The following is a 7,555-nucleotide window of genomic DNA, read 5'->3' on the forward strand; positions in this document are numbered from 1 at the left end:
CTGTGTAAGAGTATTTCAATCTTCCTTCCTGAAGACTTATGTCTGAGAGAAGGTGCTATAAGCCTTAGTACTTGGATCACACTGTTCCCGTGTCAAGAGGCTTGCTCTTGCACTGAAGAAGAGTCCCCTTTACTTAGTTTCCAAATTACTTTCGAAAGTTGAAAGACGTGTTGAAAAGGAATTGCAACTGTAAATGAAATTCTGAAGTAAACTAGCTGCGAAAAAGAAAATGCTTCAACTCATTGAACTTTGTAAGGGAAATAAACTTCATGAGATAAAAACACTTACAAAAGAATCAATCAATAGCCTAAGTACTTTGCATGTGTCAACCAGTTTTGGTACTTCACCCACAATAATGATATTCTTTGCAAGTATAATATGGTAGTTTAATATAACTACTTCCAGATCTTTTAGAGATGAACTTTTGATACCAAAAATAGTTACCTAATTAATTGATCCATTCACTTGCAAAATAATTAGAAATAAGATGCAGGTAAGTGATTCACTATTTGCTGCAACGAATGACTAAGTCAAGGTGCAAGCAACAACATGCACTGGTGCAGGAAAGAGTTCCTTGCATGATCCGCTTCGAAAATTAATTAAGATAGAAAATAGGAGTAAAGTAAATGCATGAAAGATATCTTATAAACAAAAGTAAACACAACTACTCTGAAAACCACGGATCTGTTCCACACATAGGTTATAGAAGATAATTTAATCCAAAACTTAAAGATTAGCGATTAAACTATTACATCACACAGCTGCAAAGAAATAACCACATTGTCTTTCCAAATAACGAAGGTGAGAGGGGTCAACGAGTTGGGTTGGCTGAGCCCTAGCAAACTAGATCATTCCCCTTCTAAGGAACAAAAGATATCACCACTTTAAATAATACATCAAAGACGAAATTAAACACTGCATTTGCAAACCATAGCAATTCTCTTGTATTTACTTGATTCGGAAAATTACATTACAGAGCAGTCTAACCCCAGAACAAGGCAATAACCAGATTACATAAACCAAAATAATAATTGATGGTTCGCTAGCTTCCTATCTACGACCTAAATCATATATATCCTTTGGTTCTAGGTTGTTTACACTCATTACAAATAATTCTTGTTCAGGTCTCTCAGCCGAACAGATTAGAAAACTGAATTACAAACTTGGGCAATGGTTATAACACACACGAGCTTCACTGGGCCATAATCTATCTTTGGAGAAAAATCCTTGGATGCGCACCACCTGCTTTAGTTCATCAACAGTTAGACTCGGAGTCAAAGATCGTGATCCGTCATAGCTCTTAGAAATCTCAGACAGTGGCAATGCAAGAATCTTCCTCCACTAGTCAACTCATACATTATTAACATTATGTTCCATGATTACTTCTAGGAAATCAATATGAGTTGTAAGAAATATGTAAATAACGTGAAATATATATAAAAAGATAAATAAAGTGCCATAACAAATATTAATATAAAATATGAGCATGTGCAGGAAAAGGGTAACCATCTTGTACTAATGCAGGAAAGAAGGGTCTTATATTAGGGTAAAACAGAGGTTTATATTGATGGAAATGGGGTAAAAAATAGGTCAATTTAGGATACCAATAGAGGACACACGAAGAAAGTCAGTTCCCTCAGCATGATCCAGATCTACTTTAGGCCACAAATTTCACTTCACTCTAGGCCACCAAAGACCCTAAGTGAGTTATGGACACAAAGATATTTTGGGTCTTATTTGAGTCAGCGCTGAGGATGGTGATTAACCAACAGGCAAGGTTAATGTACAAAATCTTGTAGATTCACTGTTGGAAATAATACTGAGAGGGGGGGGGTGAATCAGTATTATCAAGTTCTTTTAATAAATCTTCCTTATTTATACTTTGAATTATTTTTGCATGTCAGTACCATAAAATAATGAGCATGAACAAGAAAAACAGATAGTCACACCAAGGAACACCAGATATAAGGTGGAAACCGAATGTGGGTGAAAACCACCTGCTACAATATGTCTCTTTCTTCTTTAAAATTAGAAACTCCTTTTACAATGGTTTTGTACTGGTGCAGTCCTTTACCAGTACGCAGGCTGCAACCTGTAGAGAGCTACAACTCTCTCTCGTTTTCCAGTCTCTCCTGGAAGGGAGCTACAACCCCCTACTTCAAGGACCACTTTTTCATAAATTTTCAAACTGGATCCAAGAATATCAAATAATCATCAAGTACATGCAAATTACCCAAACTCCTTATACAATCAACCAAGAGTCACCCAACTTCTCGGAATACTGTAAACAGAAAGACAGTACCAGAAATATAAACCCAGAATTCTACAGCAATAGATAAAAGATAATCAACAAATGTTTTTAAGACAGATCCGCAGTTTTTCTTTATCTGGCCTACTTAGCTCTGCACTTCACCTTCTTCTCCCTTGCGTATACCTGCAAAGAGCCTTCTGCTGCACTACGTATCTACGCACCTGCACCTTCTGTCGTGCCGCGTACATATATTGTAGATTCACACCTGCGGCTTCTATCGCGCTGTGTACCTCTGCTGTAGCTCCGCACCTGCGGCTTCTGTCGCGCCGCGTATCTTTACTGTGCCTCCGCACCTAAACCTTCTATCGCACTGCGTACCCACGCACTGCGGCTTCCTCTGCTGTGCGTACCCACGCACTGCGCCTTCTTCTGCTGTGCGTACCCACGCACTACGCCTTCCTCTGCTGTGCGTACCCCCGCACTTGCACAATTAATTACCTGCGAACCTCTGATTAGGGCCAAATTGGCAGTCCACCAGTGTACCACAGATAGTCAGATGCCCAGATCTGATCATGCGCCCGAGAGATCACACTTCATAGATTCACTTTCAACTTCACTTTTATATAGATCAAGCTTTTAAACCGATAACCCAATATTTCAGATCTTAAAATATTCAATTTGCAAAAGATACCTTAGCCAAGTGATCTCCTTCCCTATTTATAGTCAAGCCCTTATTCACACCATGGGACAAAACCATCAATAACCAATACAAGGGATCCAAACCAGGGCTAAATTAGATCCTATACCACGGGCCAAAACCACAGAATCAAGAACGGCGGGCTAAGTACCACGGGCCAAACATAAGAAACCCCACATGAGCGCGTTTCTCTGCCTTGAAGTTAGTGAACTGGGGTTCCGCACCTCATGAACGGGTAACCTGTGGGTATGTATGCAATTAATCTATGATATTCCTGCGGGTCTGCAGCTTTTGTACGGTGTACCTGCGTACCTCTTATTTTCCTGAACAGAGCATTGCCACTTTAAGAGAGTTGCCATCAAGTACAACACCTGTAACATAGAGCCATACCAGAATCATAATGCCAACAATCTCCCCCTTTGGACTTGATGGCAACTTCAAGATCTTCAACATCATTCTCCCCCTTTGACATCAAGGGCAAAGGGTTATGCTCCCCCTAAGAACATGCTCCCCCTGACTATAAACCAAATCTGCAAAGAAGAACCATAATCCACCAAACACCATAAATGACCATGAAAGAGATAGAGACATATTGCAGCAATATTTAGACCAGCATCCATGATCTCCTTCTGTACTTCCTCCATAATGCCAACAATGCATTATATGCTCCCCCTGAACCTGTGCCATTCGATCTTCGACCAATCCGCAACCCAACAAATGTACGCATATACCCCAGATGAACCTTGCATACAACCATCAATCAGAAGAGATTCAACAACATGATGATGCATCAACAACCCCCAGCTTTTGCCTGAGGTATTCAAAGGTCTCCCTGGGCAATGGTTTGGTGAGTATATCAACAACTTGTTCCTTAGAAGGAACATATTACTACTTGACCTTTTGTTCAAGTACTTGTTCCCGGAGAAAATGATACTTGATCGGTATGTGCTTGGTCTTTGAATGCATGACTGGGTTCTTTGAAATGCTAATTGCACTTGTGTTATCACATAAGATGGAGATAGGTGGTGTACAAGTGATTTGAAAATCCTGCAAGGTCTGCATCATCCAAAGGAGTTGAGTGCAGCAAGATGCAGCAGCAACATATTCTGCTTCAGCTGTAGACAAGGCAATCGAACTTTGTTTCTTACTGAACCAAGATACTAATCTGGAACCCATAAAGAACGCACCACCACTTGTGCTCTTCCTGTCATCCACGCTTCCTGCCCAGTCTGCATCTGTATAAGCATGAAGTGTGAGATCTGTATCTCTAGGATACCATAAGCCATAATTTTGAGTCCCTTGAAGATATTTAAAGATTCTCTTCACTGCCTGAAGATGAGTTTCCTTTGGGTTTGCTTGAAATCTTCCAACTATTCCCACTGCATGCATGATGTTTGGTTGGGTACCTGTCAAATAAAGTAGACTTCCAATCATAGATCTGTAGGTTGGTTGATGCACTGCTGTTGATTCATCATTTGCACTGAGGCTACATACTATGACCATGGGTGTACATACTGGTTTTGCATCTTCCATGCCATATTTCTTCAAAATCTGCTTGAGATACTTGGTTTGAGACAAAAAGATCCCTCCTTCTTTTTGTTGGATTTGCAAACCAAGAAAATATGTCAGTTCTCCCAGCAAGGACATTTCGAATTCTTTCTGCATTACCAAGGCAAAGCTTTGACTCATAGCTTCTTCATTGCTGCTAAAGATAATGTCATCTACATACACAACAAGTATTAGCAATTTGTCGTTTTCAATTTTTATATAAAGATTGCTATCTACTGATACTTTTGAAAAACCTTGTTGATGAAGATATTTGTCCAAACGATAGTACCAAGGCCTTGGAGCTTGTTTGAGACCATAGAGAGCCTTTTTCAATATGCATACAAGATTTGGATCATTTCCAAGAATCAAACCATTTGGCTACTCAATGTATACTTCTTCTTCCAAGTCTCCATTCAGAAAGGCTGATTTCACGTCCATTTGAAATACTTTGAAGTTTTGAAAGCTTGAGAGAGCAAGGAACATTCGGATGGCCTCAAGTCTTGCAACAGGAGCAAAAGTTTCATCAAAATCTATTCCTTCTTGCTGCGCATACCCTTTACAAACAAGTCTGGCCTTGTTTCTAATTACTTCTCCATTTTCATTCAATTTATTTTCGAAGACCCATTTTGTCCCTATAACATTCTTATCCTTTGGCCTAGGAACCAACTCCCAAGTGTTGTTCTTTTCGATCTGCTCAAGTTCTTCATCCATTGCTTTAACCCAACATTCATCTTTGCATGCCTCTTTCACATTTTGTGGTTCAGTGGAAGAGTAATGCCAAATAGCTTGAAGCTTTTGCAATTGTTCTTCTTGTTTGTACACCTGCTTCTTTCTGCCCCAAAATTTGAGATTCTGGATGATTCTTTTGAACATATCTGGATGGATTCTTCTCTTCTATCCTTATCTGCTCCTCTGGTTCTTCTTGAGGTTCTTCTTCTTCATCATTCTGTCTTTGAGTGTAGTCTTCATCTTCTTCGATATCTTCATGATTTACTTGCCTAGGAATGTATCTCTTCTCATCAACCACTACATCAATGTTGTCAACAATTCTTCCAAGTCTTTTATTGTAGCACTTGTATGCTTTGCTGTGTGGAGAATAACCAAGAATAATGCCTTCATCTGCTTTAGGTTCAAGTTTGCCAAGTTGCTCATCAATATTCCTAATATAACATTTGCTCCCAAAGATTTTGAAGTGCTTTACCGAAGGAGTCTCACCATACCAGAGCTCATGAGGGGTTTGAGTGTTGTTCACCCGGACATTTGTTTTGTTGAGAATAACAACCGCAGCATATGCAACTTCACCCCAGAAAGTTGCGGGAGTTCCAGACTCATCAAGCATAGCACGAGCCATTTGTTGGACTGTTCTGTTCATTCTTTCCACCACTCCATTTTGCTGAGGAGTTCTAGCTGTAGAGAATTCTCTCCTTATCCCATGTTTTTCACAGAAATCGAAAAATTCGTTTGAGGTAAACTCCCCACCTCTATCAGATCTGAGGCACTTAATTTTGTATCCTGATTCATTTTCAACCAAGGCTTTAAAGGATTTGAATTTTTTGAATGCTTCATCTTTGTGCTTCATAAGTCCTAACCAGACAAACCTGGAGAAATCGTCAATGAATAATATCAAGTATTCTTCTCCTCGAGGTGTCCTTTTCCTTAATGGACCACATGTATTTGTATGTACTAGCTCAAGAGGCATGCTAGCTGATCCTTCCTTCTCCGAAAAGTTAGTTTTGGTTTGCTTTCCAAACTGACATGATTTGCATATGGTGTTGTCTGGAATTTTGATATCTGGAAGACCACGAACTGCCTGATATTTGCATGCTTTCCTTATTTGTGAAAAGCTTAGATGCCCCAACCTCTGGTGCCATAACCAGTGTTCATGATCCTTGCTTAGATAGCATTGTTGTTGTCCTTCTTCAAATATGTATAGATTATTTGGAGTTCTTTCACCTTTGATCATTGTTTTACATGTATCAAGATCACGAAAAAGACATCCATTTGATCTAAATATCACCTCGGTTCCTTGATCACACATCTGGCTGACACTCAGAAGATTATGCTTCAATCCATCAACATACAAAACATTTCCAGCTTTGACCTTTTCCTTCAACTGAGCAGTGCCTTTTCCTTTTATAGCTGCAGGAGTATCATTTCCAAAAGAAACTTTCTTTCCCTTTTCTAAAGCAGAATATGATTCAAGTTTTTCTTTATCACCTGTCATATGCTTCGAACATCCACTGTCAATGTACCATAGATTTTCCTGTCCCTCTGCATAAAATGCTATCCCACATCTTTCTGTTTGTGGTTCCTTTATTCTCCATGTTTTGGTGCTTGAGGCTTGTTCCTTTGTCTGCTGAAACCTGCTCTTGCATTCAGAATCTTCATGACCAAAGTTATTGCAAATAGAACATTCAACTTCATTTTCAAGAGCCGAAAAGTTGTTATAGGTCCTTTTTGTAATCCCAGTCATACTTCTTTGTTTTTGAGCTTCTCTAGTCATGATTGTTTTATATGCAACACATTGAGCTGCTTTGTGACCAAAGTTATGGCAAGAGAAGCATTGTCCATTGAAGAAACTTCTGCGGTTATCAAATCTTCCGGCCAAATGATTGTAATTTCTATTGTCATCCATTCTTGAAGCAAATTGAGAGGATTTTACCTGTGGCTGGTTGTAGCTTTTGTTCATCCTTAAGACAAATTGCCCCTGGTTTACCTGATAGTCTTTGTTTGTTCTTGATATAATTCGTCCCTGCTTTACCTGGTGATCTCCATTGTGCTTTTGCTCATTCCTTCTTGCTGCATCAAGATAACTCTTTGAGGTGGATGCTTGAGAAGTTTTTCCATTATACCCCAGACCTGTCTTGTTTAGTGGAGAACGTTGTACATTGATGATCTCATCCAGAGTTTCAGATCCTTTGGCAAACTTAAGATTAATAGCTTTTGTTTTCTCAATCTCTTTTCTAAGACCAACAATTTCACCTTCTAACTTTTCAAGATATTTTTCTTTTTCATGAATTTGAAGTTGTAGAGTATCAATGATCATATTCTTTTCTTCT

This window comes from Pinus tabuliformis, chromosome 4_1 (genome assembly GCF_031772625.1).
Source record: "Pinus tabuliformis cultivar Carrire ecotype Pingquan chromosome 4_1, CPIR1, whole genome shotgun sequence".
NCBI lineage: Eukaryota > Viridiplantae > Streptophyta > Pinopsida > Pinales > Pinaceae > Pinus > Pinus tabuliformis.